The sequence below is a fragment of the Porites lutea genome, chromosome 3, assembly GCF_958299795.1.
Source record: "Porites lutea chromosome 3, jaPorLute2.1, whole genome shotgun sequence".
Classification (NCBI taxonomy): domain Eukaryota; kingdom Metazoa; phylum Cnidaria; class Anthozoa; order Scleractinia; family Poritidae; genus Porites; species Porites lutea.
Genome location: NC_133203.1, coordinates 20,139,534 through 20,161,044, shown reverse-complemented (window position 1 = coordinate 20,161,044; position 21,511 = coordinate 20,139,534). Strand labels below are relative to the sequence as shown.

Below are 21,511 nucleotides of genomic sequence, written 5' to 3'. Positions count from 1 at the left end.
CTGTATCTCTTTATGTAAAAGCTATTGAAAATCCTTGCTTTCCAGTTTGAGGCTCCATGTATTGGGGTTTTGAGTTAATCCAAGAATTTAAGGACATATGGCAATCTTTTCTCACTATAACTGTAACATTACTCATTAATAAGCCTTGAGCACGTGCTGTTGTATCACAGGCATATCGTTCTAACACACACACACGATCGTGACAGCTTTGGTCGCATTTGAAAGTGGTTTAAAAATTTATTGTTATTGACATTGACCACGGCGATTCTTGCTCCTCTTAAATTACCTGAAATCTGTCCTAACAATGAAGGACTTCTACCCACTGACGGGACCAGGAAAAGTATCCTTTCTGTGCGTGGGTCACCACCATAAATGTCCATAACTAACAAGGATAAATAATCTACAAGTAAACGTTTTGCCAAAAATTTCTGATGAAGACATTAATCCAGCTGCCTGTTATTTAAACAAAGAGATGTTTGTGATTCGAAAAGTGTTACCTTATAGTTCCACACGGCCTAATGAGTCCCTAGCAAAAGATCTATTAATATTATAGTCTACTACACCTGTACACAGGTGTGTGCACTGTTCTTTCAAAAAAGGTTTTATATATATAGTAAGTGGCATTGTGCTGTGGACAAATCATTTTCACGATATAAAACCTTCACCTTTCAACCCGTCAGTGGAGCTGGTTTCTCCTATCCAAAACAACCAATTTTCACTGTGTTTATATTCCATCTCGTGAAGCACCCTGCAGTAAGAAACTTCAAAATTCAGTATTGGTATATAACAAAAATAATTATTAATATCTCCCTTGAATACATGCATGCAACTGCTTTTGCATCATCGCAAAAGGAAGGTTTTACATACCTCAACAAATCTCTTCTCTTCTCATCAATCGTTTTCCTTCTGTTTACTAGGGTAACAATCACTCCCTTGCAGTCTTCATTTGCCTGCCAGCATAACTGTAATAAATAACAAAGGAAGAGTAAGGGAGTAAATAAATTATAGTTAATATTTGTCTATTGTCATTTTGATTTGAACTGTTAAGAAAATTAGGTGATTAAGCCTTCTTTTGTTAGGAATAATTTATTAATAGTTTATTACCTCTTCGAAGGAATGGTTAAAAAATGGCAGCATGCACGTCTGGTCACTTGAAGACTGCAAGAGATACTGGCAATTTGCCACTTCATCGGAACATGAAGTTCTTCTGCGTGTTGGTCCTATCACGAGAAAAGTACATTCAATTGCAATTTAAACATTGACCTCTATTATATAAGTAACTGCATTTAAGATACGTCCAATTTTTTATATGCCCTCGCTGAGTCAATAGCTCTGTCTTATTTAAAAGAAAAATTCAGGATTGAATCGAGACAAAAAGAAGGCGAAAGAAAACTGGTACATGTAAGTGCTGAACTTTAGAGCAGAACCCTTACCTCCCAGGCCAAAAGGAAGAAGGAGGGTCCACAATAGGGGTTCTCAAATCCCGCTTTCCTGCCTTTTTTTCTTCTCAATCCCGCCATCCTGCCCCTTTTTATGCCCGGATCCCGATCCCGCCCCATTTTTTTACGAGATTTTTGACATTTTTTGCTTGATCATTGAGATAGTTGTTATGACTTACCTTCTAACAAATGTCAGTTTTGATGGTCCAGGTTCTCAACATCACAATTAGCGACCATAACTTTATTTTTTCGTCCTCGCATCGGTACATGTTTACCTCGATACTTTAAGTCCAGTATTTTTGGAATTGGGTAGATTGATGTTATCTGTCTGTCTTACGAAGATTCGACTGCTTTGCTGCTAGTTTCCATCAGGCGGTGAAGCCAATTCTGTCAATTGTTTACATGGAGTTTAGGCAAGAAAATTGTATATAAACACACTGGTCTCTTTTAAGAAAACATAAACCTGCTATTAAATCTAACAGCACGACCAAATGCGGACACCCTTCCAAGCAGGAAGTTTGATGTTCTGTTTGATCCACCACTTCATCCTCTGTGTGGGTCTCTGTATCAGAACCATCAACATCAGAGTCAGCAGCTGGACCTTGTATGTCTGCCTCTTTTGCCTTCTTTGCAAAGAAAGAAGTCAAAGGTTTCTGGGCTTGTGGACACTTTCTTCATTTCCGGCTTTGGCAAGTATTGAAAGGGTCTAAAAAAAATATTACAGTACTGTTAGGACTGTTAGGTATCGTCAACTGGAATTCTAAATTTTATCATACTTTACAATTCAAGTGAAAAAAACACGTTCTTGGAAATGATACAGTACTGTCTTAGCCTTGCTGAATAACCGAGGTAGTCAATACAGAGGCGTTAAAGCAATTCAAGGGACAAGACTGCAACTGTGTTGACAGGCTTGTCACTAAACAAACATGTGCGTTCTCTGAAACACCTGTTGGTTACTTGCTAATCAATACCTGCAGTTTCCTTACTTTTCAAGTTAAAGGTCTGCTGTTAACCGTAAATGTGATTTCTAACTCGATAGCTATCCCTTGTATAAATTCTGCACGGTTTGCAGACTGTTTAGATAATCAAAAATAATAAGACTTTGTATCGTATGCATGGTTACTGTCAAACTAAGAAAACCGTGAACACCTGAAGAATTTCATGAATGTTGATTGTGTACTGGCCAATCACAATAAAGTTCAGGATACGCAAGCAAACCTCAAAACCACAAACTAATTACCGTTGCTGTTTGTGGTTTAGTTATCTTGCGCCTTATTGGCTTATTTCTCGCAACACAATAACATTCTATAAATATTTCTGGTGTTCACAGTTTTGTGAGTTTCATAGTAACTATCTATAAAATCAGTGACTGTTTTGATCACTTACGGGATTTAAAGTAAGATATGCGGCCGGCCTGAGCCCCATCTATGCGAAGTTGAACGTGTTTGCTGAACAGACCACATTTGATTTTCCAGGCCCATGTAACTTTCTTCTTTTTTTTATTAACTGTTTCTGCCGTTCCCTCAACTAGCTTGCTGCCACTCAAATTTTTTAGTTCTAAAAGGCAATAAAAGAAAACGGAATGCTTTTTCTGCATAAATTATTCAGCTTCCAATTCTAACAAACTCTCCAAACAAGCAAAGAATCACATAAGGGAAGACAGCTGAGGATAATATTCACAACGAAATGTTATGCTACAGCTTGTCATTTTATGCTCCCAATGCTTTAAAACAAATTGATGTTTGCAGCGTAAATTATTTCTAACGCTCATTTTAAACGTAACTTCTCTTTCCTACAATCATTTATTCATTACTATAGCTGTGATAAGGCTATACAGATACAGAACACATAAGTCAATAGACTTTTCAAAAGCATCTGGAAATAACGATATCAACCGTAAGTATGGGGTCAGTATCGGCTTCCTGACTTTCCTGGCATGCAATGCTCTTCACAGTTACTCATATAACACAACTGAATGTCATATTCAATCTGAAATACTAAAATCGAAGTGCACATCTTTTTTTTTTTCTTCGTTTAGCTTTAATTTTTCTTCCTCTGTAAGTGTGACATGTGAGCACTTGCCCCTTCCACTGTTTTCACCTGGACAACAATTCTTTGAGACCTTGCGGCAAATGCAATTTCAATGGGATACACAATTACTGAAAATGAAGTTGACAAAATTATGATAAAGAAATGGTAAGTCGTCCAGTAGCGAGTGGTTAGGTATGACAAATTTTCACAACACGCTTCGATCCTGACGATCTTAACTTCATTAACACTCCGATATTTTATGGTTGAATGACACACTTGAAAAAAGTTGTGAGAAAAACCGGCATTCTAGGATACTGACACAGTCTACAATCCGGGTGATATACACTACACTGTCTACAATAGTAACAAACACTCAGCACTCGTTCTGAGAGGAAAAAAAGCGGTGAAACTGATGAGCACTTACATTGTAAGATATCTGTCCCTGCCCTTATGGACGGCAGCTCAAGGGTAACTTGCCCATCGGTTCTTATGGCTAAGCACTGAGCACCTTTGCTATCACTTTTATCCAGTCTGGCCAGTTTGATGGTGATTTGGTTTCCAAGCCCAATATTTTTTTGCAACATTGCGAATCCCTCCAAATTGACTAAAGAAAATAGACACGGGACAAAATGTATCTTTATCTATCATGTTAAGACAACTGATGTGTGTATGGTCTGATTATAAACTAATATAGTCTTTATATAGTCATATATAAGTATACATTTAATTCCTAGATCCACCTTCTCCGGTTAGAATAGTATACAGTCGACTCCCGATAATTTGAACCTTCAAGGGAAATAGGAAAAAGTTCGAGTTATCTGGAGTTCGAGTTATCGAGGGTAAAATTATGTAGAATCTGAAGGGAAATGAAAATTGCTTCGAGTTAGCGGAAGGTTCGAATTATAGAGGGATCGAGATACCGGGAGTCGACTGTATGTTGCAAAAGGTGAAAGGTTGAAATCAGGCATAACGATTCTTAACTTGCCGTCAATATTGACAATAATTGACTTTCGCAAGCTAGTGAGACCACTTTAGTCGCCGACCGTAGTGTGGGGCACAAATGCCATTGATATCCCAGGTTAAAATAGATATACATACATACATACATACATACTTTATTGGCTCGTCCCCACGGGGCTTTTCAGAGTCAATTTTACATTACAAAATTATAAACCAAGTACATGACAATAACAATATAACAATGATAAAAGAAGACAAAGGTCAATAAAATTAATTAAATTAATTAAATAAAGCAGTCATTAAGAAGCTTTTGCCTGAGTAAACACTTGAATTCCGTCACGGATGGGCTAAGTTTGAGCGCAGGCTGCAACTCATTCCAGAGAGAGGTTGCTCTATATTGAAAGGTCCTTTGGCCGCTGGCAGTGCGGAAGAGTGGTATGTTCAAAAGTTGAGAATTTCTTGTATTCCTTGTCGAGACGGCGGATCTTCCAACGAGCTTTGATGTCAAATACTCCGGAGCACAACTCGTCATGCACTTAAAAACCAGAACAGCAAAACGAAAATAAAGTTGTTGCCTGATTGGTAGCCAGCGCAAGTCTTTTAGCAAAGGAGTTATGTGATCGAATTTTTTAGCGCCGCTCAAAATACGACAAGCGAAATTCTGTACTGCTTGGAGCTTGTCCAGATTAGTTTGAGTAGTATTGCTCCAAACAGAAGAGCAATAGAATAATTTACTAAAAACTAAGGCATTTATAATAATAATTAGCGCGTGTTTATTAAAAATATGCTTAACGCGGTTAATTAAATAATGGATAGCAGTAAACTCAGGTCGACTCACCTGTTTCTTTTAAGGCTTTCAAGGTCTTCACTTGCCTTGAGACGGGAGCTCTAAAGAAACCTATTACCACTGGCACCTTTCTCGTAATATAAAGCCACACAATTTATGATGTCTACCACATTGTCCACTTCTATCAGCTCTGGTGTGGCCATACTGTGGCCAGACTTACTTTAATAGCAAACGCTCAGTCCAAAGGATAGTCCAGCTCTGACAGGTCTGTCCAGGCAAAGCAGAAAAAGTCAAATCCGTCAACAAAACAGGAATGAGTGCAGGATCTTAACGAACGTGACTTCTAACCTCAGTGATTTGATACCTCTTTCCGAGTGACAAAAACGACGAAAATAGTAAAACCGGAAAAGATGAACAACACAAAAAAGTGATAATGGGCAAAATTTGACAGGCTTCACTTCCTTTGACACTCATAGCTTGACTACAAAGGCGGTATACACACTTTAGAACCATTTTTTTTCAGTCAACACTAATGACTTTTTAGTCAAGACAAAACTAAATTCCCGTATCCCGCTCTTTTTTCCTTACCATTCCCAAATCCCATCCCCATAAAAATAGGAAATTCCGCTCCCGCTGGTTGTTAAAATTCCCGCATCCCGCTTCTGTTTTCAGCTCATATCCCGAATATCACCACGAAAAATAGCCAAATCCCGCATCCCGCCAAACCCATTGTGGACCCTCAAAAAGGTCTTGCTTGACTTTTCCAGCTATATCAGTGTAGGTGTTGATATTATAGAGAAATCAAACAATGTGACTGCATGAGTTATTTTGTAGCTGAACAAATAAAGCTAAATCAAGACATTCCTTCTAACTGATCGTTGGCATAAAGGAGAGATGTATAGAAAAAGCTGAAATTGCTTAATTTATAACTAACTAAACCTTTTGGTTGATTCGCAATTCCCACCAACTATTTTTCTAGTGGCCTGTTGAGACCCATTAAGGACACAGTCAATATTTCTATGCCAGTAACATTTATGCCTCCTTGCCTGCTTGTCTGTTATACCCTTATTATAAAGAGAACCTTTGGCTAAATTCTGGGTTCATCAGTCGAGCTATGTTTGCAAGAGCGCTTAAAGAAATAGGGAACAACGATGTGTTTGGGTATAATTTTGGCCACGCAAGATGGCCGATTTATTGATTAGATATAACATCTTCAAACAAATTTAATTAGCTATGATTATTTCATTTTTTACGGTCTGGCGAAGGTGAAGGCGGAGAAAAAGGGCCACAAGCCTCCTGTAGGGAGGCTCGCCCTACTCGAAGATGGATGACCCAGAAAAAGCCAAAGAGTAAACAGTTCCTCAGCACCTGCTTGAGGACAGTTTACTCATGAACTAGCTGCATGTGTAGATAAACTAGGTGTACGAATATAGCTTAAAAATGCATTGGACTTCCATCGTCCTAACTGGTGAATTTGTGCGTCAGAAAGACCTTTAGCAGCAGCCCAAGTGGCTGCACCCATACAAAAACTGTGTGCTTTGTACGAGGTAGGGTCAAGATTACAAAATCTAAGAGCCCTATTAAGTTGTTCCACAAAAATTGATCTTTTTACGGGTGCCCCGCCCAGCCAGCAAAACAGGGTGGTCCTGGTGGTCCCTCTAACAGAAATAAACACTAAGACAGCTTTGACTGGGCAACAAGATTCTTCTTGAAAGATGTCAATAACAAATGGGCGTCCATTAGTACTGTGCTTATATTTATAAATTTTCAGTTGAAGAGCTACGACCTACCCTTGGGTCGTCATTAAACATGAAAGCTGATTAAGCCTAATCAGATTACTCTGATCACTTCCGTTAACTGTTATCTCGCCGATACGTAAAAATGAAAAAAGGCTCTATAGCACGTAGCTGAAAACATCTTTAACTGGTAGGCTGACTCTGTAGTGTGCTGAAATGAGGCAACAAGCTGCCGCAAGATTGGTAGTGTAATAGGAAGACGTACATCATGTACCAGTGCTAAGTTGCGATAACCTTTAAGAATTTGGCGAATGATCGCAGTTTCCATTGGATAATTCACACCTGCTAACTTATGGGCAAAACCAATAGCAGATAAATAACTAGTCACAGTGGAGGAAGCATAATTATGCGAATAAAGATGTGAAACAAATAGTACTATAATAGCGGGCTGTAATGGTAAGCATAAGACTTCGTTACCTAAAAAGGACTGAGCCCATCTCGTGAATAAGCTCCAAGTGAGACTAGCAGACAGAAGTGTTTGTGCTACAGAGGCCAGCTCTCCGGTAGAAGATGTGGTGGAAGTAGGGTTTGTTCGTGGTCCATGCCCTGTCCCAGGGACTTGAATTTTGTGACCTGTAAGTGCGATAAAGCGGGGACATGGACCACCCGAAATAAAATATTATGTTTCAAACATTGTAAAACTAGTTCACGCAAGAGGACGAGTAGCTTGTTATCTTTCGTAGTTTTCTTGTTAATAACGTCAACTAGACCTAGATTATCCGTGTGAAAAAGGACACATTTGTTGGCCAGTTCGGACGCCCATATTGAAAGACTTATAACGATCGGAAACATCTCTAGCACTATAATGTTATGACCTAGCCAGTTTGAAGGCCATTGACCATAAAGCCAATGTGAGCCCAAAACTGTGCCGTAACCTAAAGAACCTGCTGCATCAGTGTAAAGATGTAGTTTAGCTGATGAGAGCCAATTATAGTCTAAAAAGAAAGACTTGCCATTGTATGATTCTAAAAAGGTAAGCGATAATTTAAGGTCAGATTTTGTTTCCCAATTTAGACGAATGAAATATCGAGGGCGTTTGACCCCTACTGTCAAGTTAATTAAACGGCGTAAAAAAGTTTGACTGGGCACTATGACAGAACAAGTAAAATTGAGAAGACCAATTAAGGATTGCGGTTCTCTTAGAGTTATCTTTTTCCGACAAAGGAAATGTTTAATAGAGTCACGACATTTAGTAAGTTTGTCGTTAGGGAGCCCTACTTCCATGTTCTGTGTATCAAGTTCAATACCCGCAAATGACGACACAAAGCTAGGGCGTACTGTTTTCTATGGAGCCATTGGAGCACCCAATTCATCACACATTTGAAAAAAAAAAACTTGGAGATCATTAGCGCAGGATGCAAGCGATTTGCTAACGATCAGAAAGTCATCTAACAAATGTAATATACCGGGTATATGTAACCTAAAGCGAGCAATCCATTCCACAGCGGAACTGAAACACTCAAATATTTTGCAAGAACTGGAAAGCCCCATAGCAAGATTTCTATCAACATAGAATCGATCACGCCAGCAAATCCCCAGCAAATTATAATCAGAGGGGCTGACCAGAATCAGCCGAAAAGCATTTTTGATATCGGTCTTCGCTAGCGCACAGCCCCTGCCTGTACGCCAAATTAGCCTGATGGCATCGTCAATATTAGCGTAGTGGACGCTGGAAGCAATTTGCTGGATATGGGAATTAATTGACTTCCCCTCTGGAAAGGACAAGTGATGAATTACGCAAAATTCCCCTGGCACCTTTTTAGGAATCAAGCCTAAAGGAGAAACATGAAAGACTGGAAAGGGCTGTCCATCGAGAGGACCAACTGTTCTTCCTAACTGAATTTCTTTAGCTAATTTTTCGTCTACCGCCTTTGGATTAGTGGTGGCTGACAAAAGATTTTTGGATACAAAGTTTCTGCCACGACCAACATAATCAATAGAAAAACCAAAACAGAAACCTTCGATGAGGTATTGCTGAGATCGAGGAGGGAAGCCCTCCAGATAGGCCTGTAATTTATCTATTTTGATTGGCGTTGCCAATGGACGAGACAGTGCAGGAGGTAGATGCTGAGTTACTTGTGGTGACTGCTGTGGATTTCGGTCGCGATACAGCTTTGGTGGAATTTGCCTGTTGCTTGGGAAAGTGGCATTGGTTGGCTGGATGATGAGATCCACATCGAAAGCATTCGTGTTTAAAGTTACAGCCGCAACACTTTTCCCCTCTGTGAAATCTCCAGCAAAAGCCGGACAGAAAGGGCGACCTTGTAGGCCTGTTGCGTAAGTCCAAGGAAACTACCGTAGGGGATTTTTGCCTGTGGTGCGCCTGCAACCACAGTTCCCAATGGATCTGGTCCCAGGGAAAAAAGAGTTTGTTGCCTAAAAAATCGAAAGTTTTCATTGTAATAACGCCAATAGGCGTTCTTAGCCGCTAGGTCCCGCACTGTCTCGGAATATTTCATTAAAGCTGGGGTGTCGGTCGGTGGTCGGACCGTATAAATAGCTACAAATGTTTGAAAGGCTGATATCCATTGGTCTATAGTGGCAATTCTCTTAGCTTTCTGTGCTGGCTTGAGGCTAATGACAGGCTGAAGAGTGTGGCGTTTGAACAACAAAATTGTACTGTGACTGGTTTGGGGATGCTATTTGCAATAGGGTTCCTAAATCAATATACTCGTCCTAGTCCTCCTAGCACGCCTTCGGAGACTATGGCAGCGATGTCCACTGGGGCAGGGGCTGCGTCGTTGCCAGCAATTGGAACAGTGACCGATTGAGAGGGATGTTCTGAGGCGGGTGGACGGCTGTCTGCATTAGGAACTGTGGCCCGGGCAGCTGATTTTTGACCTCTTTGCTTTGTGAGATTCTCGTGTTGCCGGGGCAGCACGCTTCTGTGGGCGTGGTGCAGGAGGTACGGTAGGGGCAGCACGAGATTGCCAATGAGTCATCATATCAACTGGAAAACAAAAACAGCTTATGTGTAGCAAGGAAAGAAACCCGTGGATGCGAACCACAAAAATTGCGGGTATGTGCGGGTTGGCTAAAGAAACCACTTATGCCCAGCAGGTCCATACCCCACTTTTGATCACATAACAAAACAGAACAAAAAAGAAAAATAAATAAAATTGAATAAAAAATAATAATACCAAGAACAGTTCCAGCAAACCGTAATATGTAAGAAAAACGGCAACATGTTGGGCAAGCCCAAATAATGATAGCTGCCACAAGGAACATGCTTAGGTGCCGCAAAGCTAGTGAACTCATAGAGTTCTCAGTAAACGTATACAAACAGTCTATTTAGACATGTAAGACAAAAGAAAGTGTGGGTGTAAAAAAGGACCTAATTTAAGCTGGGAGGGCGACCCGCCGAGGGGGGGGAGGGGGGGATTTGGGGGCAACTGAGCTTAATAGCGGATAGAATGGCGCCCCTGTAAGTCCGATAAAAAGCATATTGCCCTTTGGCATTAAGGTGTACCCCATCTCTGCATAAAATGCGAACGGTGGGTTGTCGAAGTCCTTTGTGACGCCAGAAAACAGCAAAAGGCAGGGTCTCCAGCACCACGCTGAGGTATTGGTTGAGAAGAGCCACACGATCATTGAAGGAGGGTGGATCCCTCAAACCTGCAGCGCGGTTAATGGTCTGACAAACTACTATCGTTTCAACTTGGCATTAAGCGTGTAAACACTGAACGAGGGTCTCGATCTTCGAACCTACCACCTCGGGCCTAGCGTGCAGTGGGGAAAGGTCATTGGAACCTATCTCGAAAATCACAATCTGAGGTTGTAGACGCCTTACTAAATGTAAATCAAATTTAGATAGCTTGTGGACAGTGCGACCGCCAACTCCAAGGAAAGTTATCTGGGCGGACAGGACAAGTTAAGATCCTCTCGTACCCTTGTGTCTATGCCTTTAGACAAAATAATTCAAAATGATGGACAAAGGAGTGGCCCATAATGAGGACATTGGGTTTTAAGAGACAGGACTAACTTAAAAAACAACAAGAAAGATATACTCAACTCTGGAAGTGAAGGACAGAGGTGTGCGGCTGTCAAATTTGCAAAGCTTGTTACGTCAGGAGACCAAGAGGAAGACTTCGGGGAACACAGCTTGTCTTATACCCTAACCTTAAATGAAGTAGAGGCTGAGTACTCTTCCGAACGAGCTCATGACTAGTAGTTTTACAGCAAGTAACATTCCGGCTAGTAATTTTCCGATTGATCTCATGATAATCGTGTGATCAATACTTGACTATTTTGTGTCAAATTGGACCCTGCTCACATCTCTTCCCTGCCGATTACTTATGTTAAAGGTGAAAGCGTGACTAGTAATAAGTGCCCCTCTTAGCAAACTAACATAAATCATTGCGTGACTAGGTGGCATAAACATTTTTATTTGCAGGCAAATAAATTCCTTTAGAAGTCTTATAATAAAAAAATCTAGATTTATTATATGCATGGATTTAATTTGCCAGGGTGTTTACCTTGTATCCCTGTTCCATTAAATGGGGTACCTTGAAAGAATCCTGTAAGACGTGGAAAAAATTTCAGCAAGCATAAATTTTCAAGCAGGATAACAATATGTTGATTTGTTTTGTTGCAGTTATGGCTACAATGTGGTATATCACTATTTTTGTAATTTCTTTTTTGGTCAGCAGTAGATTTTTTTTTTTCCAGTAAGTGTAATTATTAACATTAATATTTTTTCAAGAGCACACCGACCTTCACTCATGTCTATTTTTTTCCTTGTTTTTTTTCCCCTTTCCCTAATGATCCTCGTATAAATTTTTATCTCATACATAGATCAAAACATTATTTGGTCAACTGTGCTACGTGTTGGATAGTTAAACCTTGGATAGCAGAAGCTTCTTTACTAGAATCTACTTGGTCAATTGCAAGATAATGTATTAAGCAGCTTAATTAACTTTTGATGTATGTAAGCAAAGTATTTGATTGAGATACTTAAAATGTCCAGTACTTTTTCATACAACAAGTTCCTAACTGATACGCCTATAAACCTATATGAATATGGGCCTAATAATACAATATAATGTTTGGTCACCTGTGCTCCGTGGTTGAGCAGTAACACTTTGAATAGTTGAAGCTGATCTTGTATTTGAATCCACGTGCCATCAGATAAATGAGACATCTTAGTCAATTGGGTGACAGAGGCTCTTGAAGTGGAATCAACATAATTGCAACCTAATTTACTCAAGCAGCTTAATTAACTTTTGATTTATGCTGGCAACATATTAGAACCAATACTTATAGAAGTGTCCAGTACTTTTTCAAGATAATATAAACAGTTTTTATGTGAAAATTAATTTGTCTAACGTATAACTAGGAGTAACAATGCCATAAAATGTTTCCAAGTCACCCCCACCAAGTGGTTGAACACCTTGGGTCATTGAAGCTCTTGTACTTGAATCTACATGCAGTCAAATGAATGAGGCATCTTAGTCAATTGCAGCAAATTAGGCAGTGTGACTTTTCAAGTCATGTAGGCAAAGGAAATAAATTTTAAATAAATTTGCCAAACAACAAAAAATACAGTACTTTTTCAAATGTCCATTACTTTTTTATACAATAACTTCTTATGTAATGCGCCTGTAAACTTACATGTATGTCGGCACAATAATACAATATAATGTTTGGTCACCTGTGCTAAGTGGTTGAGCAGTTAAACTTTATGTGAAATCCTGCAGGAGTTCTTATCATTACATATATCTAAATTACAGTATATTTACGGTGCAAACTTAACACAAGCTCATTTATTCTTCTGGTAAAGAACAATTCAATCTATAATCTCCTTCATACAACATTAATTTTAATACTAACAGAAAATTCCAAAACATAGTGCCAAAAAATAAGAAAATGAAACAAATATTTCATCTGAACCATTCAGACCTCATCAGTGCTGCGAGGTCACAGGTTGTGTAACAGAAAAACTGGAAATCCCCAAAAGAGTATTATATTGGTGGTATAAAAATTGAGAATCGCAATTAGGAACGGATAAACTTAGCCTAGTGTGCCAATAAGTACCCCAGAATACAGGAACGTATTTCCCAAAATCCAAAAAATTCATGGGAGTTTATGGTATTAGATTTTATAGGACACCAGTATTTTCCTTACAATGGTTTGGACTGTGATCCAAGACAACCAGATCATCATCTTCGGGTGGACTTAGGGATACGTCTGTGGGAAAGATAGAGAATTTGAAATTAGCCATCAACAATGCCTTGAGTTCTTAGACGAAAGTTTGATGGGCTTATTGTTAAATGCATGTCAACATTATTTTTCTTGCAGCGGTTTCAATTTCTCAAGGAAGAAGGAGGGGCTGGTAGTTAGCTCAACAATTAACTCCTCAGGTACTCAGACCACCTGTAAAAGACCAAAAACAAGAAAAGGAGACGCATAGCAGTCACTAGGCATGGTAACAGGAATTTCCCCAGCCTGTTATTTTGAGCAAGTTCCAAAAATACCTGCATGGGAAGTAAAACAAACAAACAGACAAAGCAAAAGACATTGATTTCTCATTGCCTTTTTAATGCATGCATAGGAGTCTACCATTGAATTGAAATCTTGGTAACAACCCTTCTACTGGAGTGGTTATTGTTTGAAGGTATGTAGACTTCATTCAGTTTATTTACATTTATAGCTAACTCTCCTTACCTAGTCCTGTATGAATGGAGAATGCAGGTGATGGCATGGCTGTTGATGGGATGTTGGATGAAGAGGAGGTTGTTGATGAGGTGAAACCTGGTAAGAAACTATGTGATGAGCTGGTAGTTGATAAAGTCAGGGTTGACATAGTTCCAGTTGATGAAGTGGCAGATGATGTGCGAGTAGCTGGAGTTGAGGAAGTCGGGGATGATGTAACTCCAATTGACGAAGTCAAGAATGACGTAGTTCCAGTTAAAGAAGTTGTGGATGATGTACAGGTAGTTGCAGTTGATGCAGTCCTTGGTGGTGTTTGTTGCAGTTGATAAAGATGTAGATGTCGCGGTTGCGGTTGCGGTTGCGGTTGACGTAGTTCTGGGTAATGATGTTGTGGTTGATGTAGTTCTGGATGATGAAATAGTGGTAGATGTTGTTCTGGATGATGGAATTGGGGTCGATGTAGTTCTCAATGATGAAGTAGTGGTTGAGGTTGATGAGATGGTCGCTAATGGGGTGGCAGTTGTTGGATTAGATGTTGAATTTGATGTTGTTGCTGTTACACGTAGAAAAAAAAAAAGTGTTCAATAGATTTGACAATAATCAATTTATATGTTGTTCTAATTCATGTGTGGAATTTCCTTGGCTATATCAACTCAAAATTCAGTGTGAGTCCTATTTTAAGGAAATAAAATTAAGTTTGAGCTTTTACATGTATATCTTCTTCCTTGTCCAACCATAGTGGTTTCCACTAATATTGAGTTAGGACATAAGAAATCAAGTTCACCAACATTCCAAAATATAATAGTAACCTAGGCTTTCAGAAAGTCTTTGGAGAATCTGTGGTTTTGTTTTGTTACTTCCTTGAATTGCTTATAATGTCTACTTTGCCCTCACTCTATAGATAGTGACAAAATAATTTTCTGTACAGTCAAACATTGTTGTGCGAGCAACCTCCAGCAAACAACCCTCCCTTAAAATCCAATGTCAACTTTGTGCAGTCTCCAGACGTCTTTGAAATTCTAAACTTAGATGCAAGGTGGATTTAGTACAGATGAACCTTTCTAGGGGAGGAGGAGTCAGGGTATGGATTTTTGACTGCCTCTATATTAAAGATATTGAAATTTTTAAGTAATTTCAGTGACTGAGTCAATCCAAAAGAACTTGTATTGGAACAACCAGTTACCATTCAATTTTGCGCAACTACCAAAAAAACTCTTTCAAGCCTCAACCCCCCCCCCCCTCCACTCTCAAATAAGCCTCTCCTCTAATAAATTCCTTGTCTCTAATGGGCGTGAAATAACCAAGTCACCGCAGGAGCTTTATAGAGGAGTTATGGTATGTCTTAATTGGGGAATATTATTCAGATGAGTCTGTCCTGATTATAAAGTAACTATTGCCTGCACCCTTGATATGATTTGCTTGATGAAATTTCTTTGTGCTCTAAGTATACAGCAGCAAGGACTACAACGTGAATTTGCTCTACTGTAAAATCAGCCATTAAATGGCTTTAAAACAAGATGGCGCACATTTAGTCCTTTGTATAAGCCTGTGTGGAGCCACCCTCTCCACTCAAAAAAAAAAACTGGAGAAACAGGGTAATAACCCTGAGGGCGTTAGCCTAAACAGGGCATGAATTTTAGGATTTTTGCCAGCTCACCTGCACCCAAATATTAAGTAAAGAGCAACTTGGTTCATTTTTCAGATTTTTATGGCTACGTTCGCAAGGGTCCAAAATACAGGTCAGAATACAGGTAGCCTACGAGCAAGTTCTCTCATATGGGCAAGCGAAGCGAGCCGCGCGAGAACACACGAGCAAGCGGCGAAGCCCCTGTTCCCCACTTAAGCGTCTCCTCACGCGTGCCTCTCGTGTCTTTTTCCGATATGCCCCAAATGGAGAGCTTGCTCGCACAGGTAAATAAAAAGCGTTAAAAGTGTCCCCTACCCCTAATCCCTTTACAAAATGCTCCTATTGATCAAGGGAAATCTGTGTGGTTTGGCAATTTATCGATGGAGCTGTGACCTGTACTCCTGACCTGTGGAATGTGACCTGTACTTTAGACCAGGCAGTCTCGAAGACATGAAAAAAGTTACCTGAACTGGATTTCCGATGCATACAGTTGACTCCCCATAACTCGAACCCTGGCTAACTCGAACCTCCCACTAACTCGAACCAAAATTGATTTCCCGTGGATTTCCATCATACATTTACTGTAATTTTACCCTTGGTAACTCGAACCCTCGATAACTCGAAACTCCCGCTAACTCGAAGTAATTTTTGTTTCCCCTCAGATCATTTCTATATAATTTTACCCTCGATAACTCGAACTATGTTTTGAGCCCTTAAAAAGTCGGGAAAAAAGAGTGTACTGCATCCGAAACATTGAATTTTGAATTTCCCATTGGCGTGTTGTAGGCATATAGTTTACTAGTGGATCAATAGTGGAGGCTGATGTTGTTTGCCACAAATCTAACGTGAAATAACTTTACTTCTCAAAAAGTAAAATGCATGCTCTATTTAGGCAACGTTTTGTTACTTTACGTTCTGATTTATAATCTAACAGTATCTTTCAATTTTCACTCAACATTTTTACAATTACATGTGATTAGAATGCTCACTGTGCAGTAAAAACTTTTTTCTTTACTTCCAGCTCTTTTCTTCGAGCTCCCGATAACTCAAACCTTTTTAGATTTCCCTTGAAGGTTCGAATTATCGGGAGTCAACTGTATCTATTTTCTTGGTCGTAGACCCCTTAAATTCCTTCGTGAGCTCAAGTCCAGTTGGAATACCTTGGGAGAGAACCTTCATTGAGTGGCCACTCTTTTCCGACTTTAGGAATCTCAGTCTTCGGGAAGAAACAAAACAGCATGATTTGCTTGAAAGGACAACAATATGGAAGACGACGACGCAGTTAAGGCACACACTACGAATGAACACTTACTTGGTGCGTAAGTGTAAAAGTTAAGCGAGGTTCAACACTCTTTTCCGTGGACCTACTTTCAGCCTCAATTTTATTTACATACGCGCGTGTAAATCACGCTACAGTTCTTCACAAAAGCTTTCGGTGTTGTCCTAGGGCTCCAGGCTCTCAGTTTTTTAAAGGCTACTTTGTAGAAAAAAGCTGTTGGACTGACGTAAAAAATGGTCCATTTGGCAAAACCATAAAATTCTGAAACTAAGCCCTTCCAAATGTAATTTATAGATATATATATATACAATTTGTGTACTTGCTCGCCAAAGGTGCACGTGCGCGAGTATATTTTCCAGCCACATAATTTTGTATTTTATAGCCCTAATTGCCTGAACTCCTTCCTTATTTTTTTGTGAAATGATAGCGACTCAGCATATAATATTCCGAATGGATCTAGCTGACTCGAATCTGGTCGAATCTTACTGGCTTATCTGTTGTAGAAACTGCTAAAAATCTGGAAAAATGCGAATGTTGGGGGTAAAATGATCATGGAGAAATGAAGGTTTTGAAGGTAAGAAACGAAGCGGAAGACCAAAAGTCATGAATAAAGCAGGTAAAATAGTTTTCAGAGATACAAAATAGGAGACTCGACGAGGAAGCTCTCACATAATTAGCAAGCCAAGTCAAGTAAGGATCATGAAAGGCGAATGTTTAAAATTAACCCCTGAGATGGCCAAAAAACCGATCTGCACAGTAATTTTCAAGGAGTCATAATAACTCCTCTAGTGGGCCTAATGTAACTCCTTAAAGTGGAGTTATTTTTTGGGGGAGTTATTTTAACTCCAAAAAGGAGTTTAAAGAACTCTTTTGCAGGAGTAAAAGTGACCCCAGATATTGAGGAGTTAAACTTACCCCAAAAAAGGAGTTATCCTGTACCTAAAATGTTTACTCCACTTTCAGAGTTAAATTAAGTCCCAAAAGAGTAAAAACAACCCATGTAAGGAACAACTACCCCATCTCGGAATTATCTCAACTCCAGACTGGGAGTAAAAAGAACTCTTTTTCAGGAGTAAAAATGACTCCAAATTCGGAGTTAAATGAGGAGTTAAAATAACCCCCAAAAAGGGGTTATCCTGTCTCTAAAATTTTTACTCCATTTTTGGAGTTATAAGAACTCCCTAAAAATTACAGTGTGCTTAGTCTGCCAAGTAACGCCCAGCTCATCTCAAATTTGTAAAGAAGTACGAAGGCCTTGCTGTGGAGAGGGGCTGTGATGATTATCTTTTTTGGATGAATGCCCAAAATACTTTTTTTCAGCTGTCTAAACTAACAAATATTGTTCGGGGATGAAACTGGCTCCTGCGCACCAGGTGATAAAAAAAGTTCAAAATGGATCTTCTGTGAGCCTTCACGCTCTAACCCACTCCATGCCGCAACAGCTACAGAATGTGTTCAAAAACAAAAAGGGCATGCCAGTTACTGAAATTCTGAATAGATGAACTCGATAGAGAATTAACAGCTTCCAGAAATTTCATGTAAAAATAAAGTTTTGATCAAAAGTTATGCATGGTGCATGAAATTAGAGGAACAAACTTTCGGGACTCCCTGTACTATATTCAGACTATATGCTGACTCGATTTTACTGGTCATTGTTTTCGTCAAACCCGACTAAGGCTCAACCTTATACATCTGCTGTGCATGGTTAGCAATATCTGCATGCATGCGAGTGCACTCTTAGCTCTTGCTATTCTTTGATCATGGTTATATTTCATTCTGAAACTGCAGGCATTGCCGGAGGTGCAAAAAGAGGCGAAGCATCAGAAGCAACAGCTTCTTTCAGGAGTTTCCGCGAATTTGTTTGGCGAAGCTGCTTCTATGCATATATTTTTTCGTCGAGGACGACTCACAAAAGTCTGCATCCAGAAAGGTTGGACTGACAAAAAACAAAACATCCCAGATCTACTGAAGACTGGAGGACGTGTGTACTTTTGATCTGGAGTATAATCCAATAACGCCATTCGGAGGACCCGGAATAGTTGTGAAGTGCGACAAAAGCAAATTTAACCACAAGGCTAAAGTTAGTAACATTTTTAAAAAAAAGTAATTTCGAGGAAGAGTACTAAACGGCAAACCCTCTTTGGCATTTGAGAGGGACACTCTCTATTCACGAGTGTTCGTTTGACGCGTATTTGAGTTATTTTGGGCAATGCAGTTATTATCTCCCTTTAACATCTCCATAACAACACCTCTTTCAACCAGACAGGGTTTTACAGAGCTACGCACAAAATCCCAAAGTCCTTGCACCTTCCCCCTGCCTACCCCCGCCACCCCAACCCCGCTCCAAGTCCACTAGTGAATTTCTTTGTCTTCATTAAATTTGAAGGTACGTTGTATGAGCTAAGCTTTTTTTCTCTACAATCCGGGCTATAATCACCTAGTAGTAGTACTACTAGTCGAGAGAAGCTCCCGGGATATTGTCCTGGGTTAGCACACGTGCAGCCATTCGTGACAACCAAAACAAAACATCAGGGAAAAGCCGTGACCTAACTAGCCTTGACTTTGCGCAACTTGGCCCGGTCCGCTTGAGTGGTCCGCCATATTTGCATTCGGTGTATAGAATGATATGATTTGGAAAAAGGACAGCTTGACAAAAATGAAATGCTTATTACCTGTTACTAAGAAAAGGTAAAAAAAATATACATGCAGTGAAGGTAATATGAATGAGTGGGGTACTATCCATGTAGCAATCAGCAATCAGGGCCTAGTGGCTTTCAACATTTGCCATCACAATCCTGAACACCCTGAATTATGACAGGAATTCCTCTATGAATTAACAATAAATAAAAAATAATTGTGTCAACAACAAAATGCGAGAATCTCAGGATTTGAACATTAAAAGTACAAAGTTCTTATACATCAGCTTACAGCTTTGACACAGCTTTGTTACAACTTTGGCACAAACTATCAGAATATGGAGCACAGAGCTCCAAGTGCATCAACTTTTTTGAATAAATTTTTTAACATAAATAAAATTTGTCAAATTGAGTTGCTGACTGGACTTATTCAGGTTGATAAACCCTATCGAGTAGCAACAATTGATGTTTGATTTTCATTGGCTGTTAAACTGTCCAACTTCACCTGTCTGGTTACATAGAGCTTCTAAACGGACAGGCAAAGCTGGAAGCTTCTGGTGCTGCATCAGCCAAATTAAGCAATATCTAAGGGCAGTTGAGAACTAATCAGATTCAAAAATTCTGTTGTTGACACAGTTATGCCACAAATAAAACTGTTTCCCATATCAAATAATATCGAAAGAGTTGTACCTCATCATAAAATTGCACTTCTAAGGTCTTTCTGTAGTCTTGCAGACAACTTAACTCATCAAATGATGATTGAAGTAGGTTTGAACGATCAACCATAATATAATTGGTTTCTCCCTCTGTTGGTTTATGTGCTTTTTCAACTTCTAGGTCTATTCCAGTGACTATGTTTTGTTGAAAACACCGTAAGATGTCTACTGGATTGTTGACATTGTGTCTGGCAATATGGACAGTTTTATTGACCACTTCATCCACTGACATTTTTGCCATGGTTAAGGGTGTGTCAATACTAGAGTCTTCTCCACTTGAATTCAAAGATGGAGGGTTAGCTGGATCAGGATTCATGGCAGTAGAACTTCTCTCTACAACTGAAGGGCTGTGTGAAACCAGGGAATCAACAGCAGAAGTGGTGAGATTCCTCTGGGTGCTTTCCAAAACTACATGGCTTAAAACAGCTGTTGTAGTTGTTGAGGACCCAAGAGTTGTTGGTCGTGTTTCAAACACAGAGGCATGCAGGGTTGAATCATCGATCTCATCATCTGCATCTTCACAATCCCATAGATGCTTTCTTAGTTCACGAACCAAAATCTCTTTCTTGGATTTGTTACATTTTTCTTTAAGTGCAGATTCAGCACCCTTTAGTGCAAGGGGTCTCATAGAAAGGGATTTCTGTATAGGTACCAGACACATTTTGCCTTGCCCACCTCCCAGATTAGCTCTGAGGTCCTTTGCATTCCATGCACAAGTAATTCCAGTTAAGTCCCTACAGTTCGGACTGCACTGCATTAGCTCAAAGCTGCCACATGTTCGAAGGGCGGGAAATCCTTCTGGTTCCCCTTGACTATCCAAGGCATCTGAGGTAATCTTTTCCTTAACGGTATTCTCATCGTCTTCAAGATCGGGCTTAATCCTCTTCAGTCCAAGTACAGCTTTGAAAAGTATTTGCTTTTCAACTGATGTAGGCGTTTTAAAACAAAACCAGTCGGCAAAACAAGCAAAGTGAGCGGTCCATAGCTTTGACTTTGTGGCTGTTTTTCTTCGTTTAGAATCACTCCCAGAGCTCCTCTCCCTTGCCTTCGCGGATTAAACAAAGCTAATTGCTCTTCTCGATTTTTTGATGTGGATGCATGAGAAACTTCGGAATCTTCCTGCTTCCTTGCCTTGCAAAGATTGCAAAGACGTATACGTCCGCCGATGGTACAAACACCAAGTGGAGCTAACTTGCTGTCTGAAGCTGAAATTAAGGTGTCAACTGCCACTTTCTCATCATTAAATCTGTCAACTAGAGTTCCCAAATTCAGTTCTCGAAGTATGTCATCCATAAATTTAATAGATAAAAATGAACTGTAAGATTACGGTTACGAAGGCAGGAAGAAATTGCTCTTGGCGCGATTATCGGTGTGTACGTCATGTATGGTACATGTTGGCTGGCCTAGCCACTCGCTGACCACGTGACCAATTGAAACGGTGGGCTCAGGGGACCAGTCTCACAAAATACGATGTGAGCATGTGCTTTGTAGTAGTTTAGATGACCAGATATACTGGCTCAGTGAATACCATGTTGCAAATGCACTGAATATAATGCTATATGAACAGAATCACTGAGCATCAAGTACCA

The 21,511-nt window shown here is 39.8% G+C and overlaps 1 long non-coding RNA gene and 1 pseudogene across 1 annotated transcript; both read right to left on the bottom strand.

Annotated features, from left to right (window-relative positions):
- Nucleotides 1-283: 283 nt before the first annotated feature.
- LOC140929642 (uncharacterized) lies at nucleotides 284-964 on the bottom strand. Its single transcript, XR_012164761.1, has 3 exons — nucleotides 868-964; nucleotides 666-748; nucleotides 284-382 (listed from the first exon to the last, which is right to left on the bottom strand). It is a non-coding gene; the product is annotated as an uncharacterized lncRNA (long non-coding RNA).
- Nucleotides 965-19,219: 18,255 nt separating this feature from the next.
- Nucleotides 19,220-21,305, bottom strand: LOC140929480 (uncharacterized; annotated as a pseudogene).
- Nucleotides 21,306-21,511: the final 206 nt, after the last annotated feature.